The 12,416-nt window shown below is 45.4% G+C and overlaps 1 protein-coding gene across 4 annotated transcripts in view; it reads left to right on the forward strand.

The window, feature by feature from the left end:
* slc36a4 (solute carrier family 36 member 4) overlaps positions 1–12,416 on the forward strand; it is a 457,837-nt gene that overhangs the window by 141,906 nt on the left and 303,515 nt on the right. The window lies entirely within an intron of this gene.

Genomic DNA, 12,416 nt, shown 5'->3' on the forward strand with positions numbered 1-12,416 from the left:
ACATCCAACTCCTTTTTGAATATATCTAACAAATTGGCCTCAACAACTTTCTATGGTAGAGAATTCCACAGGTTCACAATTCTCTGAGTGAAGAAGTTTCTCCTCATCTTGGTCCTAAATGGCTTACCCCTTATCCTTAGACTGTGACCCCTGGTTCTGGACTTCCCCAACATCGGGAGCATTCTTCCTGCATCTAACCTGTCCAATCCCGTCAGAATTTTATGTTTCCATGAGATCCCCTCTCATTCTTCTAAATTCCAGTGACTATAAGCCTAGTCGAGCCAGTCTTTCTTCATATGTCAGTCCTGTCATCCCGGGAATCAGTCTGGTGAACCTTTGCTCCCTCTATAGCAAGAATGTCCTTCCTCAGATTAGGAGACCAAAACTGCACACAATACTCAAGGTCTCACCAAGGCCCTGTACAACTGCAGTAAGACCTCTCTGCTCCTATACTCAAATCCCCTTGCTATGAAGGCCAGCATGCCATTTGCCGCCTTTATTGCCTGCTGTACCTGCATGCCTACCTTCAATGACTGAAGTACCATGACACACAGGTCTCGTTGCACCTCCCCTTTTACTAATCTGTCACCATTCAGATAATCTGCCTTCCAGTTTTTGCAACCAAAGTGGATAACCTCACATTTATCTACATTATACTGCATCTGCCATGCATTTGCCCACTCACCTAACCTGTCCAAGTCACCCTGCAGCCTTTAAGCAGCGTCCTCACAGCTCACACCGCCACCCAGCTTAGTGTCATCTGCAAACTTGGAGATATTACACTCAATTCCCTCATCCAAATCATTAATGTATATTGTAAATAGCTGGGGTCCCAGCACCCCATTAGTCACTGCCTGCCATTCTGAAAAGGACCCGTTTATCCCGCCTCTCTGCTTCCTGTCTGCCGACCAATTCTCTATCCACGTCAGTACATTACCCCCAATACCATGTGCTTTGATTTTGCACACCAATCTCTTGTGTGGGATCTTGTCAAAAGCCTTTTGAAAGTCCAAATACACCACATCCACTGGTTCTTCCTTGTCCACTCTACTGGTTACATCCTCAAAAAATTCCAGAAGATTTGTCAAGCATGATTTCCTTTTCATAAATCCATGCTGACTTGGACCAATCCTGTCACTGCTTTCCAAATGCGCTGCTATTACATCTTTAATAATTGAATCCAACATTTTCCCCACTTCTGATGTCAGGTTAACCGGTCTATAATTCCGTTTTCTCTCTCCCTCCTTTTTTAAAAAGTGGAGTTACATTAGCTACTCTCCAATCCAGAGGAACTGATTCAGAGTCTACAGAATGTTGGAAAATGACCGCCAATGCATCCACTATTTCTAGGGCCACTTCCTTAAGTACTCTGGGATGCAGACTATCAGGCCCTGGGGATTTATCGGCCTTCAATCCCATGAATTTCCCGAACACAATTTCCTGATTAATAAGGATTTCCTTCAGTTCCTCCTTCTCGCTAAACCCTCGGTCCCTTATTATTTTCGGGAGTTTATTCGTGTCTTCCTTAGTGAAGACAGAACCAAAGTATTTGTTCAATTGGTCTGCCATTTCCTTGTTCCCCATTATGAATTCACCTGATTCTGACTGCAAGGGACCTCCATTTGTCTTCACTAATCTTTTTCTCTTCACCTATCTATAGAAGTTTTTGCAGTCAGTTTTTATGTTCCCAGCAAGCTTACTCTTGTACTCTATTTTCCCCCTCCGAATTAAACCTTTAGTCCTCCTCTGGATTCTAAATTTCTCCCAGTCCTCAGGTTTGCTGCTTTTTCTGGCCAATTTATGTGCCTCTTCCTTGGATTTAACACTATCCCTAATTTCCCTTGTTAGCCATGTTTGAGCCACCTTCCCCTTTTTATTTTTACCCCAGACAGGGATGTACAATTGCTGTAGTTCAACCATGTGATCTTTAAATGTCTGCAATTACTTATCCACCGTCAGCCCTTTTAATCATTCGCCAGTCTATCTTAGCCAATTCATGTCTCATACCATCGAAGTTACCTTTCTTTAAGTTCAGGACCCTAGTTTCTGAATTAACTGTGTCCCTCTCCATCTTAATGAAGAATTCTACCATATTATGATCACTCTTCCCCAAGGGACCTTGCACGACAAGATTGCTAATTAATCCTCTCTCATTATACAAGACCCAGTCTAGTTGGTCTGCTCTTCAGTTGGTTCCTCGACATATTGGTCTAGAAAACCATACACTCCAGGAAATCCTCTTCCACAGTACTGCTACCAGTTTGGTTAGCCCAATCTATTTGTAGATTAAAACCACCCATGATAACTGCTGTACCCTTATTGCCCGCATCCCTAATTTCCTGTTTGATGCCATCTCCAACCTCCCTACTACTGTTTGGTGGTCTGTACACAACTCCCACTAACGTTTTCTGCCCTTTGGTGTTTCGCAGCTCTACCTATATAGATTCCACATCATCCAAGCTAATGTCCTCCTTTACTATTACGTTAATCTCCTCTTTAACCAGTAACGCTACCCCACCTCCTTTTCATTCCTGTCTATCCTTCCTGAATATTGAATACTCCTGGATGTTGAGTTCCGAGCCTTGGTTACCCTGGAGCCATGTCTCCGTAATCCCAATCACATCATATCCGTTAACAGCTATCTGTGCAGTTAATTCATCCACCTTATTACGAATGCTCCTCGCATTGAGACTCAGAGCCTTCAGGCTTGTTTTTTTTAACACTCTTTGTCCTTTTATAATTATGTTGTAATTTTTGCCCTTGATTTCTCTGCCCTCCACTCTTGTTTTTCTCCTTCTGACCTTTTGTTTATACCCCCTTTTTACTTCCCTCTGCCCCCCTGCGTAGATTTCCATCCCCCTGCCATATTAGTTTAAACCCTCCACAACAGCACGAGCAAACACTCCGCCTAGGATATTGGTTCCGGTCCTGCCCAGGTGCAGACCGTCCGGTTTGTACTGGTCCCACTTCCCCCAGAACCGGTTCCAATGTCCCAGGAATTCGAATCCCTCCCCCTTGCACCATTCCTCAAGCCACACATTCATCTGAACTATCCTGCTATTCCTACTCTGACTAGCACGTGGCACTGGTAGCAATCCTGAGATTACTACCTTTTGAGGTCCTACTTTTTAATTTAACTCCTGGCTCCCTAAATTCAGCTTGTAGGACCTCATCCCAATTTTTACCTATATCGTTGATGCCTATATGCACCACTACAGCTGGCTGTTCACCCACCCCCTGCAGAATGCCCTGTACCCGATGCGAGACATCCTTGACCCTTGCACCAGGGAGGCAACATACCATCCTGGAATCTCATTTGCGGCCGCAGAAACGTCTATCTATTCCCCTTACAATAGAATCCCCTATCACTATAGCTCTCGCATTCTTTTTCCTCGTAAGTTGAATTTTAAAAAAAATTTCAGCGATTCTGTTGTTAATGCTTTTGTGAATGTTTTCTCAATTTTTATTTATTTTTTTACTTTTGAAAACTTATGGGGGTGTTTTTTCTCCTGTATTTTTCGCTATATTAGCCTCGCGGCAAAATTGGAGACGATGACGTTTTCCAACACTAAGTTTAGCTCACAGTACTCAGCCTCATGGAGTTCTTCTATGCACAACAATTGGCGACTGTAAAGCCCTTACTCGACAGCATGAAACCACACGAGGCACATACCAGGGACAAGGCCATTTTGTGACCTTAACTCTTTGTTACAGGACTCCAGAAGTGATGACCCTGTGTGGGACCTCCCTTTATATACCTGTGTGATAGGGTAAGGAGTGTCTCCCACAAGTTCACCCCCTGTGGTCAAGGTGTGCATCTAAGTTGAGTGTATACAGTAATACAGTGGTGTTACATTGTTACAAACATGACATCACCTTCCCCTGCCCCCTCCCAAAGTCTTACTGGGATCATAGGTTTAGTCTTTCAGGTGGTCTATGCTCCCTCGTGGAGCGCCGCAGTTGGGGCTCTGATTGTTGGACACTGACGTGAGTGTCTGTCACCTGTGGTGATTCCGGCCTGTCCGGGCTGACCTCAGGGACTATGCATTCTTCTGATTGCTCTTGTTGCACGTTCGCTGGCGGTAGTGTGAGCTCCATCTCATGGTCTTCTTCAGGTTCCTCCGTGTCCATGCTGCACCTTTTTTTTCCACTCGGTCCAGATGCTTACGGCATATCTGGCCATTGTTGAGTTTTACCACAATGACCCTATTCCCCTCTTTGTCAATTACAGTACCCTCAAGCCATTTGGGCCCCATGGCGTGATTGAGGACGAATACAGGATCATTTATTTCTATACATCTCCCCCTTGAATTACGGACATGGTACTCGTTTTGTGACTTGCGCTTGCCCTCAACAATGTCGGTCAAGACTGGGTGGATGAGGGACAACCGAGTTTTGAGTGCCCATTTCATGAGTGGCTCTGCGGGCGGGACCCCCGTTAGCGAATGCGGGCAGGATCTAGAGGCCAGCAGGAGGCGCGATAGGCGGCATTTTAGGGAGGGTCCTTGAATCCTGAGCATACCTTGCTTAATGATTTGGACTGCCCGTTCTGCCTGGCCATTGGAGGCCGGCTTGAACGGCGCAGTCCTGACGTGGTTGATGCCATTGCCCGACATAAACTACCGGAATTCATAGCTCGTGAAACACGGGCCATTATCACCAACCAGGATGTCTGGCAAGCCATGGGTTGCAAAGATCGCACGTAGTTCTTTCCACAGTGGTGGATGACGTGCATGAATTCAGGATGATGCACTCGATCCGTTTCGAGTACGCATCTACCACAATAAGGGACATCTTACCCATGAACGGGCCCACGTAGTCAACGTGAATGCGTGACCATGGCTTGGTGGGCCAAGGCCGCGGGCTGAGCGGGGCCTCCCTGGGGGCATTAACCAGCTGCGCACAGGTCGTGCACCTGCGAACACAGTGTTCCAGTTCTGAATCAATTCCAGGCCACCAAACATGTGACCGGGCAATGGTCTTCATCATCACAATGCCTGGGTGCTCGCTGTGGAGTTCCCTGATGAATGCTTCCCTGCCCTTCTGGGGCATGACTACCCGGCTGCCCCATAGTAGGCAGTCGGCTTGGATGGAGAGCTTATCCATCCGCCTGTGGAACGGTCTGACCTCCTCAGGGCATGCTCCGTGTGCGGGCGCCCAATTCCCAGTCAGGACACATTTCTGAATCAAGGATAGAAGGGGATTTCTGTCCAGATTTTGATCTTGCGGGCTGTGATGGGGGAGCCTGCACTGTCAAAGGCATCGACAGCCATGACCATCTCAGCTCTTTACTCAGCTACCCCCTTGGTGGTGGCCAGTGGGAGCCTGCTGAGCCCGTCAGCGCAGTTTTCAGTGCCGGGCCAGTGCTGGATGGAGTAGTCATAAGCAGCTAGCGTGAGAGCCCACCGCTGTATGCGAGCTGATGTGTTGGCATTAACAGCTTTGCTATCTGACAACAGGGATGTGAGTGGCTTGTGGTCCGTCTCTAATTCAAACTTCCTGCCGAAGAGGTACTGATGCATTTTTTTTACACCATAGATACATGCAAGCGCTTCCTTCTCTACCATCCCATATCCCCATTCTGCTTGAGAGAGTGACCTGGAGGCATAAGCCACAGGTTAGAGCTGACCCTCAGCATTACCCTGCTGCAAAACGCACCCAACCCCATAGGACGATGCATCACATGTTGTAAATTCCTGGATTCTTTTACCTCAATCTGGTTCAGTAAAATTACTGAGTCGAATACCTCTTGTGCTTTGAACAAAGCAGTCTTTATTACTGGCCAGTAAGACCTATCAGACAGAAGATATACTCTCTGGATAGAGCGTACACACTCCCTACGGATAGGTGAAGTTACATCGTAAAGCGTTAACAGTTATACAGTTTTGAAATCAGATAACAAAATACAAATGGATTGACAGTCTAACTCAGCCACTCATTAGTCAATCTATATGAGATGTTCTTCTTGAAAGCTCAAGTATTGCCTCTAAATGTTTCAATCTAATGGTGTGACTATTTACTGAGACCTTGCAATTCTGCAGATGTATTTCATGTTACAATTATATATTATTGGCAGGATTAGTGACTTGAAACCTTGAGACAGACTGTTAGCTATGCTGATGTTGCACTATTTGCAATCTGACATTCTCCCAGCTATTCTTCCATGGCTTATACATTTTCATATATCCCGTTTACTTTACTGTCCTTAATTCCATATATTCCGTTCAGATATCCACATCCCCCCTTTTATCATTCTATGATAACATTTAGGATCATTCTATGAGTATTGCATTGTTGAGTAGTTCTCTAGTTTGTTGGATCATAACCCGGGAACCCTTGACCACAAGAGGGTCTGCTAACCTTGTCATTGCTTTACAGCAGAGGTTAAGGCAACCAACAATCAAACAGCAGGTAATTATTATGATGAGAACAATTGCCCCATGTATTAGATAGGATCTCCAAGATCCACCCAGAAACCAATCAAACCTGCTAAGTTCCTTTGCTGGTGTGGATAACTTCTTCACCTCCCTCCTTTTGTGATCGGCAAGGTGGGCTATGTTTTCTGAACTATCAGGAATGTAAGTGCAACATTCAGATCCTATCAGGGCACACGTTCCCCCTTTCTCAGCTAACAGGTAATCGAGGGCCATTCGGTTTTGTAATGCTACGGTCCTTATCGCTACCATTTCAGCTGTGATGCCCTCCAGAGCCTCAGCAGTGCGGTTAGCTACCTGTTCCAATATCGTTTCTTTGAATCCATCTAACAGTCTCAGTTAGGGTCAGGGGAACGGTGCGCAAAGGAATTCCCCCTTTAGAATGTATAGGGATATGTGAACACACCCAGCATCTAGTGAAGTGCCCTTTTTCCGCATAAACGTAAGACATATACAAAAAGGTGTTTACATGGAGCTCTTGCCTTTGTCTTCCTTCCCGTGCACCAAAACTGTCATATATCAACACTATTATGCAGACAGTAGCATACAGACACAGTCTCATCTTATAAATAGTCCAATTATTTAGCTGATAAAAAGAGTTCTGTTTTCACGTTTCCCTTCAGGTTTCCGTCAGTGTATTTGGCTGTCTGACAGGTAAGAGTTCAAACTGATCCTCCTTCAACTGCCTTGTTCAGCTATAGGGAGGAGGAGATCTGGAACAGAAACAGGAATTAGACTAACCAGCAAAATTTGTTTAAATGGTGATGAGCTTGCAGTGGTGCAGGTGAACCCAGGCACTTTTCCCCTCAACCTTGGCTGCAGTGGGGGTAGTGAGTGACACCTAAAAAGGCCCCTCCTATTGTGGCTCTAATCCCTTCCGAATCCATACTTCCCTGGTGCCACGAGGGACAATTCGGGTAAAACTGGGAGGTCGAGGTGAGCATCTTGAACCTGGTTGTGAACTAGTCGCAGAGCCTGAGTCAGAGAAAGAACATAGGTGGTCATCAGTCTAGCTGAGATCTCATATCTAGGAACAATTTCCCTCATTAACACCTTAACAACAGTCTGAGTCTTATTGTCCAGGTTAGGGTAGGCTTCAATCCATCTGCTAAACACATCTACTATTACTAACACATATCTGTAACACTGAACTTTTTGCAACTCAATGTAGTTCAACTGAAATGTCTCAAAGGGACCTTCGGGTAGGGGCGTTTTATCCCAATCACAGGGGACTCCCTTCCCTGGAATATGTTGCTGGCCAACCAGGCAACGACTACTGATGTTCTGGGTGAGCGCCTGGAGTTTAGGGTGCCACCAAGTAGCCAAAAGCGTATCACTTGTTGCCCTTGCTCTACAATGAGTAGCAAAATGCAGACATTCTATAACCCATGAGGCCAACTCGTCAGACATGCAAGTCTGTTCCGCGGGAGTGGTCCAGAATTTAGAAACATTGTCATAAGTACATGCATAACATTTCCACAACAGTTTATCTTTTTCAGGAGCGTCCTCCTGTGCTTTTATAACATCTTGGATGGTTGGCATTGGTTTTTCCGAGGCTAACTTATCCTTCGCAGGATTTTTAGTCTGATTCATAATTTTGGGCACTACCATCTGTTGGTCACGAGAGGCCTGTTTGGCCTCTTGGTACAATGGCAATGCGTTTGGGGAACATGAGGGCTTGCAACAAATCAGATACTAGCTGTTTATGAGATATCTCATTCCCCTGTGAGGTTAGGAATCCCCTATTTTTCCATAATTGTCCGAAATCATGCGCCACCCCAAAGGCATACCTAGAGTCGGTATAGATATTGACTTTGAGATCTTTGGCCAAGATACAGGCTTGGGTGAGGGCGAATAGTTCAGCTTGTTGAGCAGAATAGGCGGTTTCAAAGCAGCAGATTCCAAGACCTGATTCTCCTGGTTTACTATGGCGTATCCTGAGATTCGTGTATCTTCTGGATTAATAGAAGTACTTCCGTCAACAAACATAAACAATCATGACTGGGTTCTTCCTCATCTTGGGGTGGCTCAGTAAGAATACAGTCTGGATCTTCCATCAACTAAATCTTCCCTGACTGATGTGGCCTCTTAAATTAAAGATAAGCAATCATGACTGGGTTCTTCCTCATCTTGGGGTGGCTCAGTAAGAAAACAGGCTGGATTAATTGCAGTACAGTGCCGAAAGGTCAGTTTAGGATTGCCTGTGATTTCAGTGGGTTCTGTCGGATAGAGGGCCAGTCCACATTGCCCTGCACTGGGATCTCAATTAATGGGAGTATAACCCACTTGGAAAGGGGTCCTCTGCCCACACATGAGGATCCACATAGTCAGGTATGTCCGAGCCAGTATGATGCCGTAGAGTTGTTAATACTTTCTCGGGGTCCCCATTAAATTGGACTGTTCGGCCATGTTTTACAATTTGCACATCCCGGCTGGTAGGGTCAGCCTCATCTATGGCCTTGCGTACCATAACTCCCAAATCTTTAGCATGGTGAGGGGCTAATACTTCACGAGCAATATACGGTGCCATTGTTAGGGGCTGTTTCCACAGATTCTTATCCACTTCCACAAAATCTGCCTCTCTTTCCAGTCCAGTCACTCTAGCCCTTAATAGAATTCCCTTCACTTCCCCTTCGTGATCCTGATAAAAGTTCTGCAGGTCCTGATTCTTTCCACTGGGATCGTATGCTAGGGTCACGTGATAGGGTGCCTGCGGCAGGTCCAGAGACCACCACTGAGGGGTTCTAGTGGTATAATACTGCCGCTTAAGGGTTTCCTGTTTTACAATAATCTCCATACTCCAAATGCAACTGGAATTTGCAAAGGAGGTCTCTAGCCATCAAGTTACAGTCCAGATTGGTAGTGATGACAAATCGATGTTCTACCAATTCTTCTTGGTAACCCACTTTAACTAGTTCTGACACCGGGAATGTCGAGACTTGTCCCAGGAATCCTGAAAGTTCCTGTGTTTCAGTAGAAGCAGGGAGTTTAAGCTTTGATTGTACAGAAGACATGAAGGCTCCCGTATCTATCAAAAAGGGTTGCCACTCATTCAGAATGGGTTCGTCGTCCGGGGAGGATCCCTGCACAATCAAGCTGCGTAGTCAATCGGGGGACAATTGACCAAAGGGGTTGTTCTGGGAGAAGTTAGTGTAAGATCCTCCTCTCCCCCCTTGCCCCCCTCCTCTTCCTCCTCTTCCTTTTCCATGCTGACGGTAGGGGCAATTTTTATTCCAATGTCCTTCCTGCCCACAATTAAAACAGTCAATTCCTCTTACCCAGTCCCGGCCTCTTCCCATACCATGCCGGGGACAATAGGGAGGTTTATTAGCAGGGCTCGGGCCGTTTGGTTGTTTAGTATAACCGTATCCTTGCTTATCCATCCAATCCTGTATGCAACACTGCGGTTCTATTGATCCTTCCTCCCGAGATGGCTCTTCCTTTCTAGTCACGTATTCAGTCTTGACCCGGGTTGGGGGCGCACCTCCCCCCTCCCCTTTCTTTTTCTGCCAATAATATCTAACTGCCCTTTCCACCTGTCCGGATAGCGTGAGCAATCAAATAGTTGTTTGAAGATCACAGACATCTATAGAGAGGTGGTCTGCAGCTTGTTGTGCATCAGGGTTTGGCATTGGTCTGACAGGGAATTGGTGTCGGGACTTTGGGATCTTGGAAATCATTTCTAGGCCGGAGGATGTTTCAGAGCTGTCTGACTGCTTGACAGTTCTGTGTCTCGATCGGCGGGGGTGTTTGCTATGTCTTTCACAACTTGGACTGGTAGGTTGACTAGAAGATTTACGGGACTGTTTGTGATGTTGAGATATAGTTCTGCCCTTTCGAGTGTGAGATCTGGTCCTTTCGGCTATATTGCCTGTGAACTGAGGATCCGAATCGCTATCAGAGGATGAGGAGTCAGTTTGGGTTTGTTGCTTTGGTGATATGTGGTTGTTCCTAACTCTTTTTACCGGAGTGTTAGGTGGAGGGTGTTGGGAAGAGGACTGGAGCAAGAGGCCAGGGGGTGCGGGAGGCGCCGTTGGGCGCTGAGTCAGTGGCCACTCATCAATTTCATCATCAGCCTCGGTTAACACAAAGCCAGCCATTTTAACTTGTAGTTGATCAATACCTTTCTCAGAGGTCCCAGAGGATCTCTTAGCAAGTTTCTCGTGCGCACATTCATTCTTTTTTTTTAAGACGTCTACAGTTTTAACATGTGTTCCCTCTGTCAATGCAAGTCCTAATTTAATAGCATTTGTTTGCCAACTCGATAGAAGTGATGCATCTTTTAATTTCTGACAATAATGTCGCCAGGTTGCAATTAAATTTTTTTATCCCCTTTTCCTCGTCCCCTTCTCCAAATTAATCCCTGTGCTTTTTTTTTTACCTCTACGCTTCTAGTGTGACCTAGAGGCCACTGGTCATCCCCTAATAATTTGTTCAGGGCTCCTGATAATTTTCTAAAGTCTTCAGCTCTTTCAGGGAATTCCTCACATAGCTTTTGTAGCGGATTATCCGCATCCGTGGTTTTATCCAACTGATTACCCATTTTCACACTGCCCCTCGTATTACTGTGTCGCTACGCGTTCGTGTCGTCATGCAATTTAAACAAACTTAAAAATAGACACAGACTTTACAGAACTAACACGGACTTTAACTAACTCCAAATAACCAAACTTTACTAATGCTAACACTTACCCGCGTCGCCGCGCGATTTCAATACTAAACTACCACGTCGCCTCGCAGTTCACGTCGCCGCGCAATCCGCGTTGCCTCGCAGTTCACGTCGCCGCGCAATCCGCGTCGACCCGTGGCTCGCGTCGCCGCGCGAGTTAAGATACTTTAAACGTTAAAAGATAAACAAGGACTTCTAACACTTACCCGCGTCGCCGCGCGATTTACAAAATAGACAAAGACTTCTAACACTTACCCGCGTCGCCGCGCGGTTCGCGTCGCCGCGCGATTTCAATACTTAAAACTTTACTTAAAACTCTAAACACTTTAAAACTTACAGACTTACTGCCATTAGCACTGACTTTCGCGATTCGCGTTGCTGCGCCTCTGCGTCACTGCGCGTCTACGTCACCGCGCGTCTACGTCACTGCGCGTTGACGTCACTGCGCGTTCGCTTCACTGCGCGTTTACGTCACTGCGCGTTCGCTTCGGCCCTACCTTCCGAGTTGCTGCGGGGGTTTTTTTTAAATTCAATCAGAGCCTAGACGGGCCAAGTGATATACAACATCGACGTCGTACCTGAGTTGAACACCTATCTTCTATTTAAATCCCCATTTTATTCCCTGTGAGCCTAATTTTCTAATTTTGATTTCTTATGAGCCTCAATTAATTTCTTTTAGTCTCCAATTTCCCTATCCTTTCGCGTTACTGCGCAGTTTAAATCCAATCAGTCAATGAAAGCCCTAATTTAATGGAGTTTTTCTGCCAACTGGACAGGAGTGATGTATTTAAAATCTCAGAACATTTTTTTTCTTTCGGCACCTATTTAGTACATTACTTTTTTTATAACTAGAGAGAAGTCTGGCACGTAGGCTGTGGACTGCTTTTCGTTATCTCAATTGTTCCAGCCTCAAGGTCGTGTTATTTAATATATTTTTTTTAAATCCTTTTGAATCCATCTCAGTTGTTTTGCTGTGCCTTCTCTGAATGTTTTCTTTCAACAAGTTTTTCTTTTTTTTTTAACCACCGGGACCATGTAATTTTTTCTCTTTTTTTTAACAAACCTATCCTTTGGGCATTTCCTGGCTCCATAACTTATCATCCGAATATACGTAATTCAATAAGGTTCACACTCTTAAACTTCCCACATACAGGACAACACTACGAAGGGTTAAAACAAACTTTCATTCTGTTTGAGATAAAACAAACCACAACTCCCCGGCTTTTTTTTTTACAGTAAAAGTCACAGAAGCATTTCTCATTTAAACAGACATTCACAAGAGTCTCTTTTCTTTCCTATTAATTTTTTTTTTT

The sequence above is a fragment of the Pristiophorus japonicus genome, chromosome 10 (assembly GCF_044704955.1).
Source record: "Pristiophorus japonicus isolate sPriJap1 chromosome 10, sPriJap1.hap1, whole genome shotgun sequence".
NCBI classification, from domain to species: Eukaryota; Metazoa; Chordata; class Chondrichthyes; family Pristiophoridae; genus Pristiophorus; species Pristiophorus japonicus.